The 13,788-nt window shown below is 39.0% G+C and overlaps 1 protein-coding gene across 5 annotated transcripts in view; it reads left to right on the top strand.

Moving 5' to 3' along the window:
- The window catches only part of FMNL2 (formin like 2), a 297,033-nt gene that overhangs the window by 236,731 nt on the left and 46,514 nt on the right, over positions 1–13,788 (top strand). The gene's annotated exons all lie outside the window — the stretch shown is intronic.

Here is a 13,788-nt window from a genome sequence, read left to right on the forward strand (position 1 = left end):
GGTTGATACTTGAGCATCTGCCATTTAAGTTTCATGAAGTCCTTCCTCATAGTTATTTTCCTCAGGTCATATGTATTATCATTACTTTGCTGGATGGTATGAAAAACTTATCAGATCCATACAGACACTGATTTTAGCAGTTTGTAATCTTAACCAGGAAAACAATAAACCAATGGACATGCATGGTTGAAAATGGAAATTAAATGTCTACGAAAGAAGAAACAATTACATATGTATAGTATGGCACCAATGGTTCTGGCCCAAAGTATGAAGACATCAAAACTGAAATAACAGCCCGTTTCCCTTAGTGGTGGTGTGCAGTGTCACACGGCCAAGAAGAGTGCCTGTCAGCTCCCCTAGTACATGCCTGGCACCTGAGACTACTTTGCGGTGAAACATTACAAAAGTAATTGCAGGTACTTGAAGGTTACCATAGGACCCTCAGACATGGTGTGCCTTATTCTGCCAATCCCCTTTGATTTCAGATGCTTCTGGATTAAGACCCAAACTATATTGAAATCCAGATCCCAGAGGGACTTCCGAACTCTCTCTCATCTTTCCCGGGAGCCTCTGGAGTAGGACCCAGCTAGTATGTATTGAGGACCTACTCTAGGCCAGGGGCTGTGCCAGAAATGCACAGGAAATCACTGGATTCTTTAAGAACATCTGTGAGACAAATATTAATATCTCCCTCTTATAGAAAAATAAAATTCCAGATATATTGTTTGCCATGGTCACATAGTCAGCTAAGGGACAGAACCAGGTTCAGGATTTGGTGCTCATTATGAACTTTGTTTCAGGTGATGTTGGGGCTCAGTTCTGTGTGACTCTCCTGAGGGAAATCCTGAGTTAAGACAGGACCTTGGAACCATTCCCCCAACCCTGCCTCCTGTGAACGTATCACATAGCATATCTTTTCCAGACTAGAAACACTTACTATACAGTTGCCAGTGACCCTTGTTATAATATGAACTATGTATATAATAAGCATCTGAATATGCTGCAGGTCAAATTATGTCCTGAAATTATAATTGTATAGAATCAATGTTAATTAAAATCAGTAATTCATGAGCTGAATGTTAATTTTGTTTTTCCTTAGGTAATCTAGAATGTTTTCCTCATGCATAATAGCCACACAAACTTGCAGAAAAGAATTTTGGCTATCCGGCATTAGCATTGTGTGTGGTTTATTCTTTGACCCTTAGAGTGTAGTGTGGACTTAGTTAAAAAAATCTAATAACTGGCTAGTTGTGATGAGGACTAATTAATTTTGACTTTGAATTTTTAGAGCTTTAACTAAAATCTGGCTCATTTCTGTAATTACTTAGGAGTGATGGTGGGAGTTTGAGTTCTGATTCTCCTCAGGCAGGCATTTGCATCTGTGAGGAACTGTGCCACGTGGGAGGAGGGACAACAACAGAGCTGGCTCTGTGTGTGCTCCTGGCCTGCACTGACCTCAGGCTGTGGTGACCCTGTGGACACACCAAGAAAGGGATTATTCTAATAGCCATGCGAATGAAGACAGGACAGGGGCATGCCCCTGAGAAACTATGCTTGTGGATAGGTCACAAGAGCATTGACCTGTTCACCTGTTCAATCTTAGGGTGAAAATGTATTTTCGTATTGATCTTGTGTTTTTAAAAAATGTAATGCCACTCGTAGCCCAGTCTTTTAAATCCCTGCCTTTTTCCTTTTTCTCCCATCTTTATGTGAGTGGATTTTATTTTTCTTAAACATCACAGTAAATGGTGTATTCTTTAATCTTTTAGCCAAAATGTCATTGGAATCTTCTGGGTTTAGGGTGGTTTGGGAACCAGCTGTTCCTGATTAGGAAAAGTTGTCCTATGATCTCAGATGCCTGTGCAAATAGGGTTTTGGTCAGTGAGTAATACCTACTGAGCTGCCTCTGGCAGGAAGAGTACCAGACCAGGTACCAAGATACCAGGGAGTAGGGCCAAAGAGGAGTCTTTGCCCACAAGAAGATTGTTTTTAAAGCTTTTTATTCCATTTAGTAAATTAAGATTCCATTCATCTCTGTAAGAAGGATGGAGGGGTAATCCCTGTTTTTACAGTGGGGAATGGGGTATGGCAATGGTGAGTTCAATTCCAGGCAGCAGTATTTACTTTTGCATAAAGTGATATGCATTAGAGTAGCCAGACCCCCTGGGCTCTGACCCTTGACAGAGCACAGCCAAGCACACTACTGCATATGTCACAGCTGCTGAAGGGAAATCTTAAAGAGCACACAACTTATATATATAGCAGGACTTCCCCTCTCTTTCTTCAGCAAACAAATCCTTTCTGTCCTATTTGACTATCACTCCTTAATTCAAATGTAAGTGGAAGGAAGGTATCTTTGACCTCTTGATATATTTTTTCTGTATGATTACATAATTCTCATATTTCAATTTATATTCAGAATCCCAGCAACTTTGGTTTTCTTTTACTTTCTTTTTGGCAAAGACTCTTGCTGCACATCTTATATTCACAGTACATGTTTTAGGAAAATAGGGAATGCTTCCAATTTAATGATATCTGATGGTAGTAAGAATATTAACCCAAGGCCTTACTTTTGGTGGGTGTAGGGGTTGGGGCCTAAACCTGATCTTACTGAGTAAGTGCCTCAGTGTATATGATGATAAATGAGTTTCAATTACATAAATTCAGATGACAAACTTGTATCAACCATGGTTTGTGACATACTGACAATGTGAGTGTAGCGGTGAGCAGAGGAAAACTAAACTGTTAAGTCAATCATTATTCTCCTTGAATTCCATTGTCTTAAAACTTTTTTTTCCCACCCCGGCCACTGGCTCAGTTGGTTGGAGTATAGTCCAATACACCAAAAGGCTGCAGGTTTGATTCCCAGTTAGGGCACATACCTAGGTTGTGGGTTCTATCCCCCAGTCGGGGTGCATACGGGAGGCAACCAATTGATGTCTCTCACATCATTCTCTCTCTGTGTCTTTCTCTTTCACTTCCTCTCTCTCTCAAAATCAAGAAACATATCCTTGGGTGAGGATTAAAATTTTTTTTTTCAAATAAGGGAATTAATACATCTGGTTTTGGTGTTGAAACATCTCTTTATGAAAATTTATGGTCCTGAATTGAAGACAACGGTGAGAACAAGGAGTCATGCTTTTTCTTATTGGCTAGCTTAGCCATGTTAAAGGACATCTTACCATCATCACTAAATTAATACATTTTTAGTTGCATGGCAACTTTATATATTTTAATGTTTGACCTACCAGACAGAAGAAAAAGACATTTGGAAATGTCATTCTTTTGGCGTTTGCATTAGTTCAGGGTCTTGTTTGCAAGCAGCAGACACTGATTCTAGCATACAGAGGGAACGGTTAATTGAAAGGTTGTTGAAAAGTGCACAGAGTTGACAATGAGCATCAGAAACAGACTTGGGAAATGGAAAGGTGCTCCCCAAACATGGCTCCGGACTCTCATGTTGCACCCTCACAGCCTAGCGACTGAAAACACTGTTTGGGGGTCTGGTTGTGCTTGTTCTTCTCTCTCAAACAGCCTGGACCATAGCTAGCAATTTGCTGGGTCATAAAACTATACTTACTGGTTAAGGACATCAGCTAGCCCCACCGGAGAGTCATAAACACTGTATTTAATGCAGTTTCCTTAGGAACCGTCTATCTAGACCTGCTCTCCTCAACTTTTCTTTTGTCTTCCTACTTCATCCATTATATTCTTTGACATATCTGAGGTTGCCTTTAAAAGTCTCCAAAACTGGTATGAAAAAAGAAAGAAAAATAAAAAAAAAAAGAAAAGAAATGCTTGCACTTGAAATCAAGGGAAAAAGTACCATGGCGCTGCAACAGAATATCTTCCTACGACAGTAATAAAACCCTCTGAGGGCTTTGAGCTACCAGCTCTCCCGGGCTGCTGGGAGGTGCACCTGGAATTCATCAGGATTCCAGATCGATTATAACTGTGTTCTCATCTGCTTCCAACATGACAGCATCTGGCTTTAACAAATAAGTCTGAGGCCCGAGTTTGGTTATTAAAGGCCCAACTCCTTCCCACGTTTGACCTTCCAGTACAGATAGATGGAGCCTTGTGAATGAGCCACTCAAGGCCACCAGCTTTCTTGTGCATGACACTCTTGGCTGTATCCATTATTTTCCCTCTTGCTAGAAAGCTTCCTAAGAAAGCTGATGTGGTTTAGCCCCTGGGCATCTGAAAGCACTTGTGCTATACATTATTAAGTTGATTTAAGAAAGCCTGTCAAGTTTTATTTACAGTGGACCAAATCGGGCAGGAAGGAGAGCAGACATTTTGGTGTCCTTCCAGCATCACTCAAAGTTTACTCCCATCTAATCCAACCTCTTGAACATTTGTGGGTGTAAGATTATAAATCTAGCATAAGACGGTCTGGATAATTCCTTCAGCGGTAAAATTTTTAACATGGAAAGAAAGGTACTTTTTTTTTTTTTTTTTAGTCTCATTGAACTATGAGCAATGTATTCTCTCAAACCTCACACTATGAGAGCTACAGTTCTAGAACATGTGTATATTTCACCATATCAGGTCAGAATTAGATTAAACTAATTCACTGAGACTCTGCTGTAGCCAGTTCATCTTCCTAGGATCAGGAAGCAAAGTCACAGTAATGATTTTCTGGACTATTTATTAACTGTTTCTGTTATTGTTTGTGCATAATAAATAACCCCAAGCTTAGTTTTATCCAGCTCATGGATTCTGTGGGTCAGGAAGTCATGCGGGGCAGGGCAGAGATAATTGTTCCTGCTCCATCACGCCGAGGGCCTCATCAGGGAAGACCTGATTGACTAGAGGCAGGAATTCATTCGAAGGCTGCTTCACTCCTGTCTAGTTTCTGGGCTGTGATGACTCAAAAGCTAAGCTCAGTGGAGCCTGTTATCCATGGCACCTCCACATAGAATGCCATGTGGCTGGAACTTCTCATAGCCAACAGCTGGCTTCCCAGAAGGCACACACAGGGACGAACATCCAGAGAGCAAGCATTAAAAGGGACAGAAGTGGAACATGTCTTCTGAGTTCATCTCAGAAGTCATCCGTGTCACTTCTGCATTCTGTTGGTTACAAGTGAATCACTAAGGTCAGCCCCAGTGCAAAGGGGGAAGGTAGTGACTATTTCTTGATGGCAGAGTGTGAGGGTCACAGAAGAACAGGGTGGGAGAGACTGCTGTGGTTATTTTTGGAAAATACAACTCACCTCAATAGCTTTTAGAGAAACATCAATATATCTCTAGTTGTTCTTCTGTTTTCTTTCTCTTCTTCACTCAACCCAATAATTGGTTTCTCCTCATAACTGAAGCTTTACAAACTTTCACTGGAGGTAGAAAGGATGGTTACTACTACTTCCTTTGAGCCAGTGTACTATGGGCAAACTATTTTGAGAGCTTTTCTAGAGGAGAAAGGAGCTGTTTACATAGGATTCCAGGGTCCCTTGTAATGAACTAATTATTTCCTTAGCATCTATGTCTTTACCGTCTAGTAAGTAAGTGGAGGCTGCTGGTCATTAAGGGATGAATCATATTAACATACTGGAAAAAATTTTGAGTATCACATGCTCCTGTCAGAAACTGATGAATACTAGAAATAAGAAAATGAATAAGATGTAGCCCTACCTTTAAGAAGGAGCATTCCAATCTAGTTAAGGAAACATAAACATTTCACCAGTTATACTATTCGGCCTTATCAAGGTAAATGCCAGTGCATCGCAAGGAGGAGGAACAGCTAAGGGGAAGCAGAGGAAGAACGACAGATAGGATAGGAGTTGTCATGGGAGTCTTTCTGTAGGAACATGTGCTTAGTTGAGTTTAGGATGAAGAAGAGTTAACCAGGTATGCTAGTTTCTAATCATTGCTGTAACAAATTGCCCCAAGCTTAGTGTCTTAGTGTGGGAAGAGAAAAGGTGTGAAGGGAATTTAGGGGCAGTTAGGAAAAAAAATGTCCTGCTTGTTCCAGAGTCTTCATATTGCTGTGTGGCCAGCCTAAAGGTAGCAGAGAGCGGCAGGAGGAGAGTGTTCCCCAGTCTTCTCCAAGCACTGGCTGTTTAGATAGACTCTCTTGGTTGGTAAAGAAATGGCTGTTATATTTTGCTCCCAAAGCCAGTTGGCAGTGAGCTCAGCATGAGGTCACTTTGACAGAGCAGGGTGTGGTCGGGGTCTGAGATTTGTTTCAGAAATTTGCCATTCATATTTCTCATTCCTTGGGCCTCTTCTTTCACTGATAGTCCTTGGCTCCCTCAGCTGCTGCATTCATTCACCTCTAACATCTTCAGGACTTCGCTTTGAGCTGGGCCAGGGGGAGCTTAAAAATAAGAAAAGAAAGGAAAGAGAAATACAAAAGGACACTGGTAGTTAGGACAGACTAGATTCTTTTGGTAACTGGTGAACATTTGTAGAGATCGCTTTGCTTTTCAACCTGACTTTAAGTAGACCTTCTCTTCTCTCCACAGTCTAAGTGCAATTTTTTACAACAGGGAGCCTATTTTTTCTATTTATTCACTGCAGCCACTTAAAAATAAAACAGGGTGTTGCTTCCTTGTTATTTTTACTCATGTAGAAATGCCACTTCTGAAACTTTTGCCAACAGTTGGCATATGTGTCCTTATTTCATATTTTGGGAAGATTGTGACAAAAGACCTCAAGGTAGCGAGTGCTGTGTGTGGCTTTAAGATCCCTTGGAATCTGAAACAGGCTGGCACAGGTCCCTAAACACGGAGCTTTCCCTTGGGAAGTGTTGCCCCCGACAATAAGGTGTTGTTATGGTTGTAAGGTACAGAAGGGTGGTGGTGTGAAGTGTGCGCTGTGAGTTGATTACAGAATTGGAGTCTGAACTCTTCCAGCTTTGACGATATCATCACCAACTCCAAAAACCATTAGAATAATGGGAGTTTTCGGTTCCCAGTCAGGATTCAGTGGCCATTCTGGAATTTATTTCTGCAGAGTAATGTTAAGGCCTCTTTTAGGGTCACCTGGGTTTCTTTTTCCTGTATTAGAGAACTGCCTCCTCATTCTTTTTCTCCCTCACTGCACCCTGACTTGAATAGTAAGGATCTTTTTTATAAGTTAGTATCTTGGTACTTAAGTATACTTTAGTGTTGTTTATTTGTTCATTTTTAAATAAAAATAGAAATCATTGTTTTAAAATGTCAAACAATTCTGGATTATAGATTATTTTAGTGGTCATTTAGTCCAGTGCTAAGCAGTGGCCTAGCCCCAGGCCCAGGGGGCTATATTAACCGTCTTATTAGATAAGCTTCTAGGTTCAAATAGAGCTGTTAAAATAAGAAAATGCTTATGCTAGATATGTTAGCTAGGAAGAAAACAAGATAAATTGTATATATGACATGTATACATATGTATAATATGTGTATACGTGTATTTTGGGTAACAGCATAAAGATGTACTTCGGCATAGTAACAAGCCCTAAAGGGAAACAAACGAAAGGGATTGAAGTGGCAGTGTTGCTTCCATTTTGTGTATGTGTTTATTTTTGCTGCTTGTAATGTTTGGGAAGTGATATTACGCCTCATGTGGCTAAATGCCCCTATTGTGTGGGGTTAGATTTTTTCTTCTAGTAGCATTTCATATGACTAGCTTTCTCTCATTTTTTCTAAAGATGCTCAGTTATCTTTGTGTAACATGTCTGCAGAACTAAAGGTGCTGATCATTACTGCCCTTTCTCCAGAACTAATTAACAAAATCAAAATTCTTTGGATCTGTTAAGGAATGGCTGGGCAAATGTATTTCTTACCATGGAAAAAGCACTGTTCTAAGATCAGAAGAGTTTGACAGAAAATAAAAGTTATGATTTTTGTCCGTTAAAAGTTTCTGTCTTCATGAGAAAGACAGTACTGACTTTAATAGATATTTAGTTAAGGATCAAATGTCTGCTAAACTTAACAATAAGAAGACAGTAATTCAAAACTTTAAGAATTGTGCTTATGTTTATATTTTTATTCCCTATTTTAATTTAAACTAAAGTTTTAGGTGTTATTACTAATGAATATGCTTGTTGAGCTTGATTTCCTGTTTGGGTCAAGCTCAGATTTCATTTGAATTTTAAATACTTGTAAAACATAAGCATATTTTTATTTATTTGAGCTTTGTAGTCAATACATAAGGGTTTTGTTTGGTTGGTTTATTTTAGACTAGAAAACAATCATCTTCAAAAAGAAAACATGAGCAGAGTTTTTTATTTTAGTTTGTAAACATTATCAGTAAATTTGTTATGGCATGTGTACAAAAAAGGCTTGTACATATATAGAAATAGTAAGGCCGCCATTATTGATTTCTGAGTGTCAACAGGGTAGTATATATTACTTTAATTCTGTCATCTACCATATGAAGTAGGAGTAAGGTAAGAGAAATTCAGAGTAAATAGGCCTACTGACATACATTAGTAAATGGCAACCTTGGGATTTTTACACCGATCTATTTAACTCCAAGGCTCATGGTCTACTTTATATACCAAACACTTTCTACAGATGTTCATAGACTCCATCAATTTTCTACCCAAAAGCAGATCAATTGGTACAGTTATAGATTTGGTACATTATTGGAGTGTTTGAAGTTATTAGTAAAATTCAGGACAAAGTGTGCTGTTTTTTAAAGCCCAAAGAGGACAGGTCTAGAGCAAGATTATAAAAGAAAGAAGAGATTTGATTTGGGAGGGGGGGGGCGGGGGAATCTGGGAACAGAAGAAGAGATTGGCATGAAATCTGTCTTGGAGCAAGTAAGTCAGAATAAATATGCTGGTTGACTGGGACCCATGTTCAGAAAAAGGCATGACAGGAGGCAAGCATGATAAAGCTGCTAAGAAAGTAATAGTGGAGAGGTTTGAAACCTGCAATAAAACAATCTCAAATGAAAGATAGATAAAAGTAGGAGGGAAGCTTTGTCAGGGTAACTCAGTTAGAGCATTGTCCAAATAAGCCAAGGTTGTGGGTTCCATGCCCAGTCAGGGCACATACAATAATCAACCAATGAATGCACATATAAGTGGAAACAAGAAATTGATCTCTCTCTCTCTCTCTCTCTCTCTCTAAAAAAAGTAAGGGGGGGGGGAGAAAAGGACAAAGTGAAGCAACTAATAGTTATAAAATACTTTGCAGATTAAGAAGTGCCTTTATATCTATTCTGTTTGATTCTGTGGAAATCTTGATGAAATTATAGTAAGTTTATGCTCCGTATAACATATGTCCCAGGGAAGAGTTGTTGGAGTTTAGAAGATAGCTATTTCAGGTCTCAAATAACTGGGCCCTGGACCAAGTTTGTGGCCATGACAATGGATATGAATTCACAAACTTGAAGAAAAGGCAGCAAGAAATGGGACAATCCACTGAATATGGAAACTGACGTAAGAGGAGCATAAGAATCTATTCAAATAGTATACATTTAATTAGAAAGATAGTAGCACAGCTGTGATGAGCAAATGTTTGGATTTTTTCAGTTGAAGAAAAGAAGCTTTGTTTTTATTAAATTTATATATTTTTAGTGATAGTAAAGTACCCAACATCAGATTCTTAGTTCTGAAGACCTGAGTGGGAGAACAGGCTTAAACAGAGGTGATTAGGGTGCGTGTGTGTGTGTTTGTGTATGTGATCCAAATAGAAAAGGGAATTTTAACTAAGAAGGTGAACTCACAGGGCTCCAGTCTAGAAGAAGAATAAGGAGTCCAGGCTAGAATGGGCTAGAAGGATGCTCAGAAGAGACCAGCACAGAACACAAAGGAGAGTCAAGAGAATGAGAGGATACCAGGAGGCTCTGCTATCTTGTGGTACAAGTTCCTGCTTTATGTGACAAGTTAGTCAAATGGTCTCTATATCCCTCCCAACTCTGCAGTTTTATGTTTCTGTATAAAATTTTGTTTATGCATGCCTGTGTGCATGACATTTATTAGGCATATGTATTCAGATAGTTAACCTGAAAAGAGTTAACTGCTTCTTTGACTGCAGATATAAAAACCAGGTACCTATATAATAAAACAATAGGTGCAAAAATAGACAAACAGGGACAAAAAGTAATGTGTCCAAGGCCAGTTGGTAGGATAGTAACAAGTTTAACATAACAACAGATCACTGTGATTGTAGACTACAATATAGTGACTAGTGCCTAGTTCCATTTTATAACCACCCAGAAACGGCTGTATCGGTGTCTAAACCCAAGTCTCATTTAAAAAATCTGCAGTGTGCCAAAAGAGCTTGCTGTTTCCACAACCAGAAAGAGCTGGGCACACCGTCGGTACCTGCCACTAGTAACAGCCTTCCCGTGAGTGTCTCTGGCTTGAGCAGTGTGTGAAAAATTTAAGTTATCGAGTCATTATGTAAGTTGTTTGTTTCCTGGCTCCTCCATCAGACATATACCGCAGACTCTGGTCTGTTCTCTGCGGTTCAACGCAGTTCTTTATTCCCTTCACCACAGTGGTGCCTGTGGCTCCAGCCCAGCACTTCCATTCTGTATTTCAGTCTGCCAAGGATATATAGTCATACTTAGTTTTCATTCACAACAATTGATGGAAATACACAGGAGAAGAAAATGGCTCAGCAGTTCCCAATTATGGCCGGACAACCTCTGGTGGTCCCCCTGCGTCATACCGTTGAGTTCTCCGACAGAACTTTTCCCAACAGCTCTGCGTCACTGAAGGGTGGAAATGGCCAATCATGGTAACGTGAGCTATAGCTCTGTTTTGTTTAGTAGTTTGGTTTTGGCTGTGGAAAACAAGGGCTCGTTTCCCACCAGTACGTGTACAAGCAACACATGTGCTACCCCAGATTCACTGGTACACCACTAAGAACGACACTGAATTTTCCATTTTGAAGTATTTTCCAGGAATAGGTGCAAAACTGGGAGATAGTGTGTTCTATGTGGTAGGTATCAAGGATGTGTTTAGTCCGTTAGTAAAAGATAACCATCTTTGTGCTGTTTGTGTATTTTTTCTTGGTTGTTTGATATTAAAGCATGTCAGGCATTCCAGGATATATCTGTTTACTTGGGTGAATTCACTGAGTCTGATTCTTTCTGAATTTTGAGAAACACATATCCTGTAGCTCACGTGGGAGAGAACTGTTTCTGTATTTCTCTCACATTTTTGCTTAGATTCTAACATTCACTTGGCTTTGGTAAAAGAATATCTAGTGTTATAATGAGCTTCCCTGTGACAGAGGTGGGCACATCCCAGAGACAGCCAGAGAGCATCAGGACTGCTACTGTCTAAGCTGGTAAATGCCAAGATTGTCCCTGACCTTGTTATCTAGGTGTAAATTGTTAAAGGACTCCTTTCTATGTAGGGAAACCTGGTTTGTCTCTGAATGGTGTAACTTCATCTTTGTGGAGAGACGGCAGATGTAGTTGGTCTTTATGTGGTGTAGTTGACTCCCAAAAAATCTTGCAAGAAATTTTACTACTGGAAATCCATTTATCTGTTTCTCAAGTTTTGGGTTTTAAAAATTTGTCATCTTTGTAAAATAAAGAAGTGGTTCTCTAATCTAGTAGTTCTCAAACCTTTGCCTTCAGGACCCCTTTTTACACTCTTAAAAATTACTGAGGAACCCCACCAAAGTTTTTGCTTATGCTGGTTATGTATTGGTATTTACCATATTAGCAATTAAAGCAAAATTTTGATAAACTTATGTATTTCATTAACAATAACATAATAAACTCATTACGTGTTAATGTTAACTGTGTCTGTAAAGATGACCTATTTTCTGAAACTAAAAATAAAAAAATCAGTGAAAATAGTGCCTTAGTCATTTGGGCTGCCGTAATAAAATGCCGTGTACTGCATGGCTTAAACAACAGAAACTTCTTTTCTTAGTTATGGAGGCCGATGGTTGGGTTCTCTTCCTGGCTTTCAGATAGCTGCCTTCTCACTGTGTGCTCAGATGGCCTTTCCTCTGTGTGTATGTGGAGAAAGATCCCTCTTTCTCTTCTTTTTTTTTTTAATTGAATTTATTGGGGTGACATTGGTTAATAAAATTATATAGGTTTTATGGGCCCTCTTTCTCTTCTTAAAAGTCCACCAGTCTCATTGGATAAGAACCCAACCCTTATGACCTCATTTAGCCTTACTTACCTCCTAAAAGCCCTAGTTCCAAATACAGTTGAATTGAGGGTTAGGGCTTTAAAATATGAATTTGTGGAGATACAATGTGGTCCATAACAGTGATATCATATTATATTTTTATACACCTTTTAACGTCTAGCTTAACAGAAGATAACTGTATGCTCATATCTACTTCTGCATTCAGTTACTTATGTTGCTTTGGTTGAAGTAGTTGAAGAAAGACAAGCTCCACACAAGTATATAGATGGAAAAGGAGTATTTTAATAGCATTTTCAGGTAATAGTGGATGTTCTATTTTGATACTACACTATACAAAGGCAAGATAGGTAATAGTTTCTTAAAGGTTAGTTGCAAAGTGAAATCTAAAACCATATTAATGAACTACTTGTATTTTGTAATTTTAAAATTTATTTGCCTATCTTGCACCTTGAATGAATGCATAATTTTATAACATGCAATGATCAGTTGGAAAATATTGATTTACCAAATTTTCCAGATATTCTAAAGATTGATACATTTCATGGTGCAAAATTTTAAAAAATCACATTCATTATTACCATCAATCTCATTGGAATAATCTTTAAATATAGCCAAAGCTCTCAAGTTCATGGTGGATATGTTTTCCAAAATTCTCATTGTTGTGTGAAAGTTCAATTTTTACCATTGGAAACAAATATTGTCAGTAGTTTTCCTTAAAGTAAAATGCTCATTTCATTTAAAAAAACAAACAAAAAACGAAACTGCCAAATATATATAAAGCTCTGTCCAGAAAAAGTCCAGCCATTGTTAATGTAATGAGAACAGTTTGCCATGAGATTGATGTAACCTGGCAGGCAAGGAGAGTGCACTGGAATGCGCATGCATGAACAATGATGACTTCACTGTACTAGTCGGTGGGGGTGGTAGGCACTGTTGAGTGAGCATGTGTACTGGGTGGCCATCACATTCAAAATGACTGAGTGAGTAGAGCAACAAATCTGCATCAAATTTTGGGTTAAGCCTGAACATTCCTTGGTGGAAACTGTTCAGATGATTCAGAAGGCCGCAGCTATGGGCAGCTGGTGATTGGCAGCTTTGTCATGACAGTGTGCCCGCTCATGCATCATGTCTCATGCAGAGTTTTTTGGCAAAACATCAAATCACCCAGGTGACTCAGCCCCCCAATAACCCAGATTTGGCACCCTCTGACTTCTGGCTTTTCCCAAAACTAAAATCACCTTTGAAATGGAAGAGATTTCACATCATCGATGAGATTCAGGAAAACATGACAGGGCAGCTGATGGTGATTGGGAGAACTGTGAGGTCCCAAGGTGCCTACTTTGAGGGGGACTGAGACATCATTGTCCTATGTACAATGTTTCTTGTATCTTTAATAAATGTCTATTTTTTCATATTACAGGGATGGATACTTTCTGGACAGACCTTGTAGGTCTCAATAGCTATAGTATACCAGTCATTTAAAAAAAAAATAGGTATGAAAAATTGTCTAGTTCATCTTGCAACTAGAATAATCGCAGAAGTGCTTATGTTCATGACAACATGTATTAATATGCTGCAAAAGTGCTTTATGCAGGCTTCCTGTTTCATCATAAAGAATATAAAAACTGTGTATTCAAGGGTTGAATACCCTTGAATTTTTATTACATCGTCTAAGTTATTCTTGAGTTTAAACTGGCTTTTTTGTGTTTTTTTTTTTTTAAACTGAGAATG

This window comes from Furipterus horrens, unplaced genomic scaffold, assembly GCF_987537825.1.
Source record: "Furipterus horrens unplaced genomic scaffold, mFurHor1.1.pri manual_scaffold_1, whole genome shotgun sequence".
Taxonomy (NCBI): domain Eukaryota; kingdom Metazoa; phylum Chordata; class Mammalia; order Chiroptera; family Furipteridae; genus Furipterus; species Furipterus horrens.